The sequence below is a fragment of the Panthera leo genome, chromosome D1 (assembly GCF_018350215.1).
Source record: "Panthera leo isolate Ple1 chromosome D1, P.leo_Ple1_pat1.1, whole genome shotgun sequence".
Lineage (NCBI taxonomy): Eukaryota > Metazoa > Chordata > Mammalia > Carnivora > Felidae > Panthera > Panthera leo.
This window is the reverse complement of record NC_056688.1, coordinates 114,475,376-114,492,305: the sequence shown is the minus strand read 5'-3', so window position 1 is coordinate 114,492,305 and position 16,930 is coordinate 114,475,376.

The window sequence follows — 16,930 nt, the reverse complement described above, 5'->3', positions numbered from 1 at the left end:
CAAGTGCATGAAATCCGTGTTATCGAGGCCAGGATGTTGTCTCAGGTGGAGCCGGCAGGCCCAGGCGAGGTGGGCGTTCCCAGGCCACCGATGGGCAACACGGCTCACTCCCTCCCCGGGGCCGGGGGAGGGCTGGGGCTGCGGGCCTGGGTGGGTGCTGGCCCACAGATGCTGGGGCTCCGGGCCGAGGCCGCCCGGGGGCGCCCAGCACCCCTGTCCCTCTCCCACTTGTCCACCCCCTGATCACTCCCACTCTGAATTTTTGCCCCCAGGACGCCTGCCAGCTCCCAGCCCCGCATCTATCTATGGAAGTCCCACCCTGAACCCGAGCTGAGCTGGGGCACCCCTCCGGGAAGCCCTCTGCATCCCCCCCGCAGGGAGCAAAGCCCCCCTGGGGTCTGTCCTCAGTCCCTTGTCCCCCTTTGTTGTGTCTGCAGAGGGGGATTAGGCTCCTGAGGTCAAGCTCCCAGGTGCGGCCCTCTGGCCGAGCCCTGGAACTGCCCATGCCTCCTGGGAGCTTGCTCCTGCCTCTGTCCCTCCAGGAGGGTGGGCCTGTGGGCCCCCTGAGGCTGGCCCTGAGCCAGGCTGGAGTCACCAGTCAGGGAGAGGAAGGTAAACCACCCTTTGTCTGCGGACTTGGCTTCTGCCTGAGGGGCTGGGGGGACCAAAGCCAGGTTGGCTGGGGAGCCTGTAGCCTAGACAGGCCCCACCCACAGGCAGAGTGGGAAGGGACCTGGACAGAAATGCAGAAGTAATTGGAGGAAGCTCCCAGTGTCCCCAAGACCTCTGGGAACCCGTTGAGGGACCAGGGGAGGGACAGAGGAGGCTGTAGTCCTGGGCCCACGCTGGGGGTCAATGTTGCCGTCCTCCTCCCACAGGGAGGCTCCAGGAGACCTACCTGGATGGGGCCAGTTCACATCAGGGACTGCCCTGTGGCCACACTTCCCCACTCTCGTCGCACCCACCTAGAGGTACAGCCCAGTGTCACAGCGCAGTGTCAGCCTGTTCCATCCACCTCCCAATAGCATCAGACCTCCTCCAGGGGGACCCGCCTGAAGGGCTTCAGCTAAGAACCTGGGCCTGTGGGAAGACAAGGTCATGTCAGATACTGTGACTGACTGGTGAGTCGGGTCGGTCGGAAGCTGTGACCTTAAGAACGGGAAAGGAGCAGAGTCAAGAGAAGCCACCTCAAAGCAAGCCACCAACAAACAAGTCAAACCACTGGAAGTGGGGCTTGTGGAAGGGTTCATTCACTATTCTAACAAACACTTCTCTTGAGAGGTTGGGGGTGGGGTGGGACACAGTTTTGTTAAAAAAAATATATATATATATATTTGGAAACAAGGTATATTTTACAAAATATTAATTCTGGAAACCTTGACTCAGTGAAGCTGAAAGTGAAAGATGAATGAAAAAGGCAACAGATGGATGAGAGAGGGGGGTGGGCGTCACCCGATATGAGGAGGGAAACAGATGACACAGGAGAGCTGGTGTCTGTGCCACGATCAGCAAAGAGCAGGATGACCGTGCACAACATTGAAAAAGTACTGTGGAAGATCTCAAACGTTCTCTGAGGATAAAGAAGCAAAAGACAAAGGGATTAACTGGCGTGCGTGGCCTCCCCGGTGTTTTGGGAGCAGCTCACGATAAACCCAGGACAAAAGCGAAAATATGGGGAGCAGCCCAAAGGAGGCGGCGATCACATGGAGAAGGAGTCGCGAGAAGGGAGTCCACATTTTGGGGTCCACATTTTGCCGGTTTCCCCGGAAGAACCTCCCCCGGCCGCAGGCTCATGGGGCTCAGGGGTCCGAGATCCAGGCTCAAGGCTGCTGGAGAGTCTGGAAGTGAGGAAGGGCGACGTGGGAAGGATGCAGCCCCGAGAGCTGGCTGACCCCTTGCACATTGCACACAGGTCAGCTCTAGCACTGCGTTGGAAAGAAGCAGTGTAAGGCTGAAAGAAGAAAGCTTGGGGCAGTGTTTGGAGCCCATGTCAGCTACCTTAGAGACGCCTGACGGATGCCTTGGACTTTCCATTACGACTCCATTAAAGCCGTGCTTCTGGACTAAGGACTGTCCCGGGTTAACTGAAACCAGACGCAAAACCGAAAGGCGTCCAGATAACAAAGCCTAAAGCATCCTCCTCGAGAGCATCAATCCACCAGTAACTTAACTCCCACCAGCACCAAACAGAATGCTCTTGTGACCAAGATGACAGACTTTAAGTCTGCCGTGGATCACACACAAGGTCCAGTGTCACAGGGCCTGATCGTGTGACCAACAACCAAGAGGAAGAAAACGCCCGCAGAGATTATGTTTTGGAATTAGAACACAAAATTTTTAAGGTAGCCATTACAAACAAGTGACTTCAGAGGAAAATGGATATAATGGAAGGGAAAGAGGTGAGGAACTTCAGGAGAGAAACAGAAATTCTGAAAAAGAATGAAATGGAAATCCTAAAACTGAAAAACAGTATCTGAAATAATATAGTCATTCAATAGCTATTAATGAGGAGTCATTAAGTGAAGATTGGGTACCATAGAGGAAAGGATCAGTGAGCCTAGAGGAGGTCACTACTTGGGACTGGGGGGCTCAGTCAGTTAAGCATCCGACTTTGGCTCAGGTCATGATCTCACTGCTCATGAGTTCGAGTCCCCTGTCAGGCTCTGTGCGGACAGCTCGAGCCTGGAGCCTGCTTTGGATTCTGTGTCTCCCTCTCTCTCTCTGCCCCTCCCCCAGCTTGTGCTCTGTCTGTCTGTCTCTCTCTCTCTCAAATATAAGTAAACATTAAAAAAATTTAAAAAAAGAGAGGAGGTCACTAGAAATGATCTACACTGAAGAACAAAGAGGAAATGGCTGTTCTAAAAGGCTTCAGTGACCTGTGAGATAAAGGTCAGATATTAAATTGTCTAAAGAGGAAAAAAGAAAAAAGGGGACAGAAAAAGTATTTGAAGAAAAAATGGCCAAATATTTTCTATTTTGACTCAAAACGAAAAGATCTTAGTTCCAAGGAACAAAGCCCAAGCAGAATATTTAAAAAATCATGCCTGTGCACATGATCATCAAACTGCTAAAAAGAAAAGGTAAAAGAAACTCTTTAAAGTAGCCAGGAAAAACAATACACATAGCATACAGAGGAAACAAATAATAAAATGGTAGATATAAACCCTATGATATACGAATTTACATTAAATGTAGGCGGACTAAACTCTTAAAAAGGCAAACATCGGGGCACCTGTGTGGCTCAGTCGGTTGAGCGTCCAACTCTTGATCTTGGCTGAGATCCACGGTTTCATGAGTTCGAGCCCTGTGTCAGGCTCTGCACTGACAGTGTGGAGCCTGCTTGGGATTCTCTCTCTCCCTCTCTCTCCGTCCCTCCCCTGCTCGTGAGCTCTCTCTCTCTAAATAAATACATAAACTTAAAAAAAAGCACACATTTTCAGATTGGACACAAAAAAGAGTGAATCAACTTATGCTGGCCTGCCAGAGACACATTGTGAAAATGCAGATCGGTTACCTTGTAAATTGTAAATATGCAGATCGGTGAAACCTAAAGTGATGGTAAAATGTATGCCACCTGATCAGCAATCACAAGGAAGCCAGAATGGCTATGTTAATATCAGACAAAGTAGGCTTCAAGACAAGGAGTATTACCAGAGACAAAAAGGGTCATTCTGTAATGATAATGTGCCAATTCACCGGAAAGCAGAACAATGTTAATTGCGTATGCGCCTAATAACAAAGCTGCAAAATACACAAAGTAAAAATTGACTAAATTAAGGGAGCACAGACATATCCACGAGATTTTGGGATTTTTACACTTTTTTTCTCAGTAAATGATAAAGCAAATAAATAAAAACTCAGTAAGGCTATCAGAGATCTGAAAGACACCATTGGTAGGCTTGACTCAGTGTTTTAAATGCTACATGGGACTCCTGATACATGTTGTCTGCAAGTCCGCGTGAACCATTCACTAAGAGAGAAAAATGCCAGGCTATAAAACAAGTCGCAATGAGCTTCTAAGGACTGAAATCGTCAAAGTATGCTTTCTCACTGAAATAGAAATTAACTAAAAGCCAGTAACCATAAGATAGCAAGAAAATACTTGAAAATCAAACAGCATAGTGAGTTCTAAATCACTTACAGATCAAAGATGTCACAACAGACATACCAGAAATGGTAATATGTGGGTAAATATAAGTGAAAAATTTTTAATTTTCTTACTTTCTCTGAAGGACTATTACCTATTTAAACGAAACAATTAATTGTAGGGGTTGATGACACGTGTAGTAGTTAAATACATAACACTAACACCACCGACAATGGAGGACACGTGAAATCAGCCTGTTCTAAAGCTCTTATGTTTCACATTGAGTGGCATAATATTAATTCAAGATAGACTCGGGTAAGTTAAGGATGCATACTACAGTCTTAAGGAAACCCCTAAAAATATAAAGCTGTATTGCTGCAAAGGCAATAGGGGTGTTACAGCTAAACGATGCAGAGCCCTTAACAGACTATCCTAAGTGTTGGCAAGGCCACGGAGCAGCTGGGGACGAGGCGTCATGTGGCTCCATCTCTTTGGAAAACGGTCCAGCAGAAACATGCTGAACACGTGGCCCAGAAATTCTACTCCTAGATACTTACCCAAAAGAAGTTTACAGGGGCGCCCACCGGGCTCAATCGGTTGAGTGTCCGACTCTTGAGTTTGGCTCCGGTCATGATCTCATGGTCATGGGATCGAGCCCTACGTTACACTCCGTGCTGAGTGTGGAGCCTGCTTAAGATTCTCTCTCTCTTTCTCTCTCTCTCTCTCTCGGTGCCTGGGTGGCTCAGTCAGTTAAGCGTCTGACTTCGGCTCATGTCATGATCTCACAGTTCATGGGTTCGAGCCCCACATAGGGCTCTGTGCTGAGAGGTCAGAGCCTGGAGCCTGCTTCAGATTCTGGGTCTCCCTCTCTCTCTGCCCCTCTCCTGCTGACGCTCTGTCTCTCTCTTTCTCTGTCTCTCTCTCTCTCAAAAAGAAATAAACATTAATAAAAGAAGAAGAAAAGAAATTTAAAAGTGTGTATTTAAAGAGACTTGTACAAAGATGTTCCTAGCAGCATTATTGATCATTTCAAAAGATTGGAGACGACTAAAAGATTCACCAAGAGGTGGGTGACATAAACAGATTGCTGTATGTCCACAATGGAATACTGCTCGAGAATAAAGAGAAACAGATTTACAGATCCATAGCACAACGTGGATGAATCTCAAGACGTTACGTTGACTAGAGGCCAGTCGCAAAGGCATTAATACTCTATGATTCCATTTGTATGAAGTTCCAGAACACACAGAGATAAGGTATAGTGACAAAATTCAGGCTGGTGGTTGCCTGGGTCAGAACTAAGGGTGGGGTTGGCGGGAAAGGGGCAAGCCTAGCCTTTTCGGGGTGATGTGTCTTGATGGTGTCTTGCTTGTGATGGCGGTTCCAACGTTTGCCCAAACTCACCGACTATTAACTTGAAATGAATTGATTTGATTACATGTAAATTCTATCTCAACACTATAGGAAGGAGGAACAAAGGACAGATGGATGAAAAGATAAAATGAATTCCCAGGTGGTAGGCTTAGCCAATCACACTCAAACACAAGGAGATTGAAGACACAATAAAAAAGCAAAACGAAACATTCCCGCGTCGAAGTAAGACTTCAGTCTTGCTCACCCATTTAGCTGTTTGAGAGTGTCTCCTTTCCATTGAGTGATGTGCACAAAACAGACAGAGTTCTTGCTTTCATGGGGATTAGAATTTAGTGGGATTATGGTCTGGTTATATAATTTTATTAATTGGTGTGTAATTGTAAACGGTACGTAATTCTGTGGGGAAAACTCATGATGGGGAGGGGAGCCAGACTGGAGCAGGCATTGGCCAGAGGAGGGGGCCTCGAACAGGCTGGGGGAAGGGTAGTGTCTCCAGACACAGGAGGCGAAGCCCGCGGCGGGGGGGGGGGGGGGGGGACTGGCCCTCCAAAGACTGTTAAGCAAAGGATTCAAAAGAGTAGTTGCCATATACGTTTCCTGGAAACTGGAGACCCACGTCAGTCGAAACACAATCTCAACAGAAAACTCCAGAATGGGGGTCATTCTGGAAAACTATGCATTGAGGCAACGGCAGAGAATGCAAAGATCACAAATGATTCTGGAAGGACAGAACACAAGGGGTGAAATCACGATTACAATCGGAGGGCAAGGAAGGGAAGTGATTTCTCTCCGGATGCTGCAGTGAGTCGGGACTGCTGATGGAAAAGTTAGTCTCTATGATAATTTAAAACCGAACAAATGTCCACAGGAGAAAAGAAGCCAAGGACACGTGGGGAGAGTGCAAAGGGACAGATGACCCCAGAAGAACGTGGGAGTCCGTTAAGCAGTGAAGAACCCACATTCGGACGTGACTGGCAATGCACACTGGACCCCCTGTGACAACGAGGCCAGAGATCGGGCTTCAGGGAAAGAAACATCCTCGGACTGACTGCTTGTTATTGACAAGAATCGTATGTAAAAGTCTTGCCACGGAAAAGACAGAAGCAAGGGAAAGTGGGGCCACACGGAAACACCCAGGCACAGAGCAGCGGCCACAGCGTCGGAACACAGAAACATAGAATCAAGACAAGAAAGCAGGGGTGCCCGGGAGGCCCAGTGGGTTAAGCATCCGACTTCAGCTCAGGCCATGATCTCATGGTTCGTGGGTTCAAGCCCCGCGCGGGGCTCTGTGCTGACAGCGTGAAGCCTGCTTGGGGTTCTCTCTCTCTCAAAATAAATAAATAACCATTTAAGAATTGAAAAAGATAAGAGATCAAATAGGACAGAGAAGATCATTTAGCACACCCCCAGATCCTGAACGTTATTTATAGACAAGCATAAGGAGATGGAAGGGGAGAGAGAAGTGGCCTTGGGACCCACAACACGCCCCAGGGGGGCATTCTCTGGGCTTTAGTTAAATCCCAGCAAAACCTGCTCGCATGAGCCAAAGTGACTGGGAACCAGGGCAGCGTGTAGATGAGAAGTCAGTAGCTGCCGGACGACAGGAGCAAAGGCTGAGGGGACCAGGCTGCAGCGGGGCGCCCCAAGCTCTCGCTGGAGGTCGGGCAGAGTCAGAGCTGTGTGGACGCCCGGTGGTAAGAGGGCCCCGCCCCCGGGGTCAGCGGGGGGCAGTGCCCACGACGGTCAGTGGGAAGGAGACATCCTCTGGGAAAGGAACCCAGAGCTGCTCAGCAGAAGTCCCCCGAAAGCAGCGAAATATGTGGATGGGGCACCGGTAAAGCCGACGGCAGGGATACACGAAGTTACGGTTACTTGTGGACACTGGGACGCCCCTCCCCCGCAGCCGACAGAACAGCTAGACAGAAAACGAACAAGGATACGGTAGAAGTTCACGCCATCAACCAACAGGACCCGATGGACATCTACCCTACACACCACCCAACGGCAGCACAGCACACGCTTTACAGGTGCCCACAGGGCGGAGACCGGCACCGGCCACATCCTGCTCACGGAACAAACCTCAGCATATTTGACATAACTGAAATCGGGCAGAGTTTGTTCTCTGACCACAGAATCAATTAGGAGCCGATAATAGAAAGTGCTGGGAAACACACCTCTAAATAATCCACGGGCCGAGGAGGAAGTCTCAAAGGAAACACCAAGACAGGCCGAACCGAATAAAAATGGAGGCACAACACGTCAAGAATTGAAGGGAGGCGCTAAAGCGGGCCTGGGAGTGTCGATATCAGGGGGACAATTCGGCGCCCGATTTCCAGCTTAATTGGCCGCAGTGATCAGACTGCGTGGTACAGGGACCGAGACATGGTCAGCGGGGCGGAACCAAGGACCCAGAAACAGAGCCAGGCCGATACACCTGGCTGAGTTCTGGCAAATGTGCCCAAGCAATTTGGTGGAAGAAGGATCGTCTTTTCAGCAGGTTACGGGGACAGTCGGACGTCCCTGAGCAAAAAGGAGCCCACCCCCAAGTCTCACAGCTTATACAACATCTAACTCAGACGGGTCACAGAGGGGAAAGTCTTCGGGATCCAGGGATGGGCAAAGAGGCTGCAGCCCCAACACCCAAAGCATGACTCAGAAGGAAGGTACCTGGCATGCCGGCCGTCACCCGGATGGAACCCCTTTGCTCCAGGAAAGGCTCCAGGGGGATGAAGACCACAGGTACAGCCACACAGTCAACAAAGGGTCGCTTTCTAGAATATACGACCAGCTCTCAAAACTCCACGCGGAAGGCCCAACAAGCCAGTCGGAAATGGGAAACAGATCTGAAGAGTCAGCTCGCTGCACAGGATGTGCGGATGGTCAACAAGCATGAGGACAGAGGCCCCACGCCACCAGCCTGGGGCAGCGCAGATTAAAACCGCAGTGGCCTGTGGGACGAGACCATCGGGCGGCTGCAGAGAAAGCCTGGGGACCCCGGGTGCAGATGAGCACGTGGGGAGCCCACTCGCTCGTTCACGGTCCACGCGCATGCCCAGTGACGGCCCCTCTGGAGAAGAGTCCAGCAGTCCGGCGACCGTGCTCCTGGGCGTTTGTCCCAGACAAAGAAAAGCTGATGTTCTCACAATGTCTGTCGCAACTGTTTCTGGAATAGCTAAGAACAGAAAGCAGCCGTGCCGTCCCTCAGCAGGCGTCTGGTTCAACAAGCCGCCGACCGCCGGCTCGGCAGTAGGAAGCCACGAATGTCGACGCACAGAACAGTATGACGTGAATCTCCAGAGATTCACTGGATGAAAAAAGCCAGTCCCCAAAGTCATAGACTATTCTTGAAAAACACAACTATCGAAGCAGCACGGACTTGTGGTTGTCAGGGGTTACGTGGGTGCTGGGAGGGGGTCCTCGCGGGGATGGAAATGGTCTACGTCTTGAGCGTCCATGTCATGGCTGGGTGGGGACCTCTCGCTACAGTTTGGGAAGATGTCACCACGGGGAGGGGGGACACAGGGTAGGGGGGACGTGGGACCTCTCTGCATTATCTCTTACAGCTTCATGCGAATCTGTTGTTATAAGCACATACACAGCTTGATTGAAAAAAAAAACAAACACTGGAATATCTTAACCTGTCTTTTCAGCAAATGTGCAAAGACAATGGGACACTGATGTACAAAACAGGAAAGGAGGAGGCAGGGGGAGGGAGGGAGGGAGAAGACTCCAGCCGTCCTCACACCTCATCCAGAAACTAACTCAAAATGGACCCAGGGCCTCAGCGTCAAAGCCAACGTGATAAACCTCCAGGAGAGACCAGGAGAAAGTCTCTGGGGCGCTGGGTGAGGCAAGGTCTCTTGGTTGCGTGGCCAGAAGCAAGACCCTGAGGGGACTTGGTACACTGAGGGACGGCCTGCTGCTCCCTGGCAGACCCCTGCCCAGGTGACGACGGCAGCCCTTGACCCATCTGGTAAAGAGCTCGAATTCCGAACTCGGAAAAAAGAAAGCCAACAGTTCAGTTTAGAAAGTTGGCGTAATCTTCTGTTTGATGCGCGCTTCAACGGGGAAGCGTGTGTCCTTCTGGAGGCTCAGGGGATTCGGGTCCCCTGCTCTTTCCAGCTTCTGGAGGTGCCTCTCTTCCCTGGCTCGCAGCCCGTCCTCCGTCGGCACGGCTGTGGGCGCGTCTTCTCTCTGACTCCGTTTCCACCGCCTTCTCCCTGCTGCCTCCTTTCTCCGGCCCTCCTGCCTCCCTTTTATAAGGACCCTGGTCCCATCGGGACCCCCAGACAATCCAGGGTAACCCCACCCCTCATCTCAAGAGCCTTAATTTGGGTACACCTGCGAAGTCCCTCTTATCCTGTCAGGTGACACCTTACATGCGGATTGGGGCCTGGATGTCTCTGGGGGCCGTGATCCAACCTAACACCGAATATACGAGAAAGTATTCCAATATAATGATTCGGTAACAAACCGCTGAACATGAGCATCAGGACCCCTTCGGATACTTAGTAGATTGAACAAGAAACATGTAGGAACTCTGCTGAACACTGCAGAGAACTGCTCAGAGAAACCTGAAGAGAACAAACTAGATGGCGAGGTAGGTCTTGTGACCTAGAGCGGCCGGGGCGACCTGGAAGGGTGACGCTGAAGGGGGGTGCCGCCATTCTCCAGACCTTGTGAACCGCCACGGAGCGGCCCTGCTACAGACTGGACCCGTGGACGGGGTGGGACAGGGGGGCCCAGAGACAGAGCCGCACGCGGTCGCTGGGTCTACGCCCGATGCACCAGGGAAGCCGGCCGGGCCAGGGCAACTGGGCGTCGGGTTGGAAACACGCGAGCCTGGCGTCTAGGCTCACCACGCGTGGAGACGGACCCCGGCTGGGTCACGGTCCTACATGTGAAAAGCACGATGAGACTTCTAGAAGAGCGTCTGAGAGCGTGTCCTCAGAGCTTGGAGGCAGGCAAAGGTTACTTAAACAGAAACATCTGTCCTAGAAGAAAAAGTTAATAAACTGGGCTCCCTCAAAATTAACGGTTCCTGAAAAGATGCTATTAAAAAAGATATCCGCTGTACAAACTTCTGACAAAGAACTTGTATCAAGTGTATAAAAGCATCATACAAATCAGTAAAACCAGCCAATCTAGAAAAATCCAAATGCCACGGACACATACCAGGGCATCGCAAACAAAAACACAAGACCCCACCTCACTCTCACCAGAATGGCCCAAACCGAGGCCTCATGGGAAAACGGTCCCACGAGAGAGTGGATCCCCACCCCCACCCCTGGGGCCCGTGGGGGCTCAGGCAGGGTCAGGTGGCCCTACCTACCCAACTGCGGCAGCTGGATCCTGGCTCGCAGGATTCGGGGCAGAGGGCCTTTTCCTGTCACTCACCTCCTGGGGTCCTGCCCGCCGCCTGGCAGCATTCTGAGCGGGGTCCGCGTGAGGGTGTTTGGGGGATCGCCTGTCTGCTCAGGGCCCGTGGCTCGTGTGGAAGGGGTCAAAGCTCTACGTGGCCTATTGTCTGCTTGCCAAACCTCCTCAGCTCCAGGGGCCACAGAGGCGGGGCTTCCCGGCCCAGCCTGAGCCTCCCCGGGTCCCCGCCAGCCCTGCCTCTGTGTGGCCTCAGCCTCCGGTCCAGGGTCAGAGGGCGTGTCTGGCCTCTGGAGCGGAGCCCGGATGGGCGGGGGGGCTTCTCCTGCCCTCAGGGCTCCCGAGAGCCCCCTACACACCCTCCCAGCTGGGACCCCACGTCTGTCAGGGAGGGGGTCGGGGGGCCCTGGCACCTCTCTGCAGACCCCAACTCTCCAGAGCAGATGGGGGCACAGATGATGGAGAGAGAGCACCGATTCAGTCCAGGAACTGCCCCGGGTCTGCCGACGGCCACCAGGGTTTCAGCTTTCTGGCTGGTGGGCGTGTCTTCGGAGGAAGGGACACCCACCGAAACCCCGCCGCCCGCCGCCCCGCAGTCCTCGTGGTGACTTCCTTCGGCGTCTGGCCATTCACATTTTTGTGAACCAACCGGGGTCTCGCGGGCTATGATCTGGTGGCGTTTCTCTCCCGGGATCGCCGCCCGGCTGCCCGGGCCCCTGGGCCGCCCGGAGGGACGGGTGCGGCCTCTCCCCCGCCCTGTCATCCCCGGGGCCAGGCCGAGGCAGGTGGGACACTGCAGTCCAGCCACACAGCCTCGGGGCCGGGCGGGGGGCAGTGACTCAGAGCCGGTGTGCACAGAGCACCACGCACCGTCCTCGTGGACCCCAGGTTTGCCAAGTGGGGGCCCCGGGAGGGTGCTTCCCAGCTCCCCGCGTTCCTAGCCCCCACAGTGGGTGTCCGGGCGTGTGTCCTCGGAGGGGGTGAGACCCCCGCCAGCCCTGGGGATGCTGCCCCCCCCCCTCGCCCCGCCGTTGCTTTTGTGAACGTGCCTGGAGCCACGGCCGGGGCAATCTCTTCTGGCGAGGACGGCTGGGCGGCAGGGAGGGCGCCCAAGGGGCCACCGACAGGCTCGGGAGAGTGTGCCGCACAAGGCCTCCCTTTAGGTCTGCAGAGTTCTAGCCAAATTAGTTACGGTTGTTTTCTCAAGGGGAGGGGTCGCTTTAATTTTTTAATTAAATAAAAAAAACTGTGATAAAATACACACAGCGTAAAAAGTACCTTCTTCACTGCCTCTAAGCGCGCAGCTCAGGGGCCACTGAGCACGTTCACGCCGTTGTGCAGCCGTCCCCACCCTCCGTCTCCAGAACTTTCCATCTCCCCAAACGGAAGCTCTGTCCCCGTGAAACCCGGACCCCCGGCCTCTCCCCCAGCCCCGGCGCCCACCGTCCACTCTCCGTCTCCCGGAATCTGGAGACTCCAGGGGCCTCGTGTGAGGGGATCACAGGTGAGCATCACGTCCCCCGGGTCCATCCACGTGGTGGCAGGTGGCAGAGCGTCCGTCCTCGTCAGGGCTGAGCGACAGTCCAGGGAGCGGACGGACCACGTTTTGTTTATCCGTTTATCGGTCAACAGATGTTGGGTTCCCTTCTACCTTTTTGCTGTCGTCACTAACGCTGCCTCGAATGTGGGCGTGCAAATATCTCTTTGAGACCCTGCTTCCCATTCCTTTAGGGATGTCCCCAGAAGTGGTGCTTTAATTATTGCCAACAGGATTTTATACTGAGAAGAACACCTTTTAAATTCACTGATAGCATTAGACAGACCCTCCCCACCACACCCCTGCCATGCTGAAGTGTTTCTTGTTCTGAGGTCAGAGGGCCTGACCTGTGTCCATGTGCCCTGGGGACCCACAGCGAGAGACCCGCAGGTGACCCTCGCTGGTGAGCAAGTGGCCTGGGTCCCGGAGCCCGGGAGGGCGGACAGCACTGTAGATGAGGGTGCTTGGTAGGGCCACCGGCCCCACCAAGGGGCAGGGGATGGTAGAGAGGGCACACGTGTGCTCACCATCAGGGACTGGCCCAGTACACAGTGTCTTCCTCCACTGTCACAGACCCTGGGGCTGTGGGGTCACGGTGGGGCCCTCTGAGGAGGGGGTGGTGGGAGAGAATGGGGTAGGGCCTCACGGGGACCGGGGACCGGGGACCGGGTCTGGTCCATCTGCCAGACCTCGGACCTTGGGGGCCAGCCTAGCTCTCGGGAGGAATTCTGTTTGCCCAGTGATTCAGATTAATAAATACGTGCACGAAGGTTTCAAATCAGCACGGCCCCACCATAAAACCAAATTTACTCTCCGCTCCCTTTCTCTTGCGTGGGAGAGCACGCCCCTGACCCCCAGCCCATCCGGCAGCGAGGGGCTCAGCCCCTCGGGGCCGGGAGGCTGACCCCAGCAGCGGGCATCGCCGGACGGCTCTCCCCGAGCCCCCACCACAAAGCAGGGAGGGACCGGGTCGTCTTTGTCCTTATCAAGGAAGCTCCCAGCCTGGAGAGGCCCAAACCTGCCCTTTCGGTCAACAGCGCCCAGAGATAATCCTTCCGCAGCTATCAGAGGTTCCCAGAGCCCCCGCCCACTTCCTCTTCCAGGCTGTGCGGGTCCTTGTTGAGAAATCGCTCCCTATCACCTGAGACCCGCGGTGACCGTCCGCAGCTGCCCATTTCCCAATCTGTGACGCCAGCAGCCACGACACCTGCTTGCCGGGTGGGGGCTGGTGGGGCCACACCCTGGGCCCTGGGGACGTCCTGTGAGGCGGGCGGGCGGCAGGCGGGGACTCGGGACCACTGTCCACCGGGGCCTGTGCTGTGATTTCAGGTACCGCCCGGAGAGGAAGGTGCTGCCGTGTAACCGCCACGGGACAAGATGTGACGTAGGAGGCGCCACAAATTCGACACTCGTTCAATGTGCGAAAGGTCCACGAAGGGACACGGTGCAGAGTCAGCACCTGTTTTCGGGATTGAGGAAGCCGCTGCGAGGCCCTGACTCACCCGAAGGCTGGGGTGTGGGGTGTGGTGGGGTGGCGGACCCCCCACAGGGGCAGTGGGGGCACTTCTAGGGACCAAATGAAGCTCGGAGGGTGCTTTGCTGATTCGTGTCTCTGAGCGGCAGGTCCTGTGGTCACTGTTTTCCAGAGTAGAAACCTGAGGCCCAGAGAGGGTGATGCGCTGGTTCTGGGCCACACAGCCGGTGGGTGCTGGGACCAGGACACTCACTACCTTCTCCCAGAGTCCTGAGCACTGGCCCGGGCCAGGTGCCTCCCTCCTGTGTCATCCTCAAAGTGAGATAGCCACGCTTCCTACCACTCAGGGGTGTGCGTTTTTGAAGGACTGAATTAAACAGTGAAGCCCCCAAGAAGCGTGCTGGCGTTCGGCACCCCGGCCAGTGCTGGCCCCCTACTCAGGGCCGCCAGGGATGGGGCCGGCAAAAGGCACGACCGACCGCTCTGAGAGGTTGGTCCGGGCCCGGCCTTTCCCTGGGGGCGGGGGAGGGGGGCCTGGCTTTGGGGGTGCAGGTGCTGACCCCCAGGGTGGGGTGTGCCCCAGGTGGGATTGGGGCCTCTCCCCACTGCGGGCCCTCGAAGGCACCAGGCTGTGGGGGAGGCCTGGGTCCCAGCCGTCTGGCCACTCTGGCAGGAAGGTCTATGCCCGCCTCCTCATCCGCCAGCCCCACGGAGCCCAGTTTGAGAACAGCCATGAGGCTGCCTCCTTTTCCCACCCAAAGCCGGTCCAGGCCTCCCCTGGATGGAGCCTCATGGAGGAGCATGGCTGGCAGCAGCCCTTAGGTCCTGTTGGCCAGAACCCAGTGACTCCAACAGCTCTGTGGGTCACCTACTTTGGGGTCTCAGCTGTGCCCAGAAACTCGAAGGGAAGTGACAAGCTCAGGGGGGGCAGGCAGAGCGGTGACAGCAAGGCCTCCCCGCTGCTCCTCCCGTCCCCACGGCCAGGGCTGGGAGGAGTCACTGAACTCGAGCAAGCCCAGCCCTTCATCAGGCTTGGGTTGGGGGTGCTGGCAGTGGCCCCGGGCCCAGACTGTGCAGCCCCTGGGGACCCGAGGGCAGCAAAGGCTTCTGGGGCCACTGCCCTGGGCCAGGCCTGTCCCTGCATGTGGCCCCTGCTTCCCACATAGGGCACCCCTCCTGCGTGTCTCTTCCCCGTGTGACCCACTTCCTGCAAAGATTTTCATGGACCCTGTTTTCAAATGAGGAAACTGAGGCTCAGAGAGGCAGCAGTGGGTCCCAGCCTGGCCCTTCCCCCACACCACCCCTCACTGCGCATGAAGCCCCCTGAGGAGGAGCAGGAGGGCAGAGTCACTGTGGGCTGGGGGGACCCCCAACCCGTCACCCTTCTGCAGCCCCCATCGTAGTCCCGGCCTTGGCTCGGTGCAGAGACAGCAAGGGGGCGATGTGGGGGGCAGGGCGGCCCCGGCACCTGGCGCTCAGAAGTGCAACCTCTTGCCTCGGCCCGTCTCCTCATGGCGAGGAAGGGCCTTGACTTTTGAGGCTGGATTTTCATAGGACAGGAAAGTGCATGGCAGCCGGGTCTGCTGGCTCAGGTCGGGACCCCGGAGGAAGGCCAGGCCAGCCCGGCTGTCACGGACGCCAGCGTGGGCACTTACTGTGCATGCCCTGGACACCCACGGCAGCCCCGGGCAGCACCTCATGGGAGAGGTGCCTGGAGGGAGTCCAACCCTGGGGAGGGGATGTGCCGTGGCCTGGAGGCGTCTGGGTGGCCAACAGTGCCCATTGCCTGCGCAGCTCAGTCCAGCCTCGTGCACACAGGGCATGTCCCCGAGGGCGAGGCCGGTGACTCAGATGAGACGGGGCTCGCGTGTGAACTCAGCTTGAGTCCAGGGCCAGCAGCGTGGACACTGGTTGACCTGTAACCTCCCTGCCTCTCTGGGGGTGTGAGACGGGCAGGCCCGTCGGTCCCTCACATTCCTCTCGGCCTGGGGTCCCAGCCCCCACCCCAGGCACCAGATCCCACCGGTCACTCTCCTGACCACAAAAGCCACGCGCTCTTGGGAGCCAGCCCCGTCCACCCTGCCTGTCCCTGGACACCTGCCTCTGCCCTGTTCAGCCGCAGGTGACCCGGTGTCTGGCTCCAAGGCCGAGCAGGGGAGTCCGGTGGGGGTCTGAGCATCTGAAGCACCAGCCTGCGGGGGCCCCACTGGCTCCTCCACTGCCGTCAGGCCCTACTCCTCCCATAGGAACCCTCACTCATTCACATACTTGCCCCTTCGTGTCCCCCGCGCCCCCACCCTCCAGCAATGTGCCACAGGCGCTCTCTCCCACAAGTACCGCCAGATGGGGCCATGGGCAGGGGACGACTCAGAGACAGAGAACCAGGTGACCGTAAGAGCTCGGGAGAGGCCTCCAGTGCAGGAAGGGGATGCTCAGACAGCCCAGCCCCTCCCCCTTGTTGCCCCATGTCCCCAGCAGGGACCTCTGGTCAGGCCCCCTTGCAGGCGGTGAGCTGTGGGTCCTGAGGAGGGGTGTGGCCCCCCGGGAGGGAGGGTTCAGCCCCAGGACCCAGCACCCCAAAAGGACGCGATGCTCAAACACCCATGGTCCGGGGCCGTGGGCTCATCACGCCATAATGCCTTCTCGGCTGGGCTAAGCCAGCGGGTGGCTCCCCAGCCCGGTGGGTGCAGACACGTCCACCTCTCAGGGCCACAAGGCCACATATGACCCGAGCTGGCCCGGGGCTGCCCACTGCCTGCCTGGAGCCGGGAACCCCTGAAGCTCAGCCAGGGTCCCGGGGAAGCGCCAGGGGTGTGGGGCACGTTGGGCAGGAGGATCCCTCCGGGCCGGGACCTGGGGAGCCCTCGGGAAACCAGGCTCCACCCGGCGGCCGCGCCCATCTCTGCCCGTCTCCGGCTGCTGGCCAGCCCCGGGCGAGTGCCCACTGTTTACCTGGGTGAGGGGAACGGCAGGCCCGCCCCGCCCACCCACGTGGAGCCACGGGGACCGGAGCCAGCTCTGAGGCTACAAAAAGCTCCCGGCCACTAGGGCTCTTCCTCAGAGGCTGCCCCCGGGGACTTCT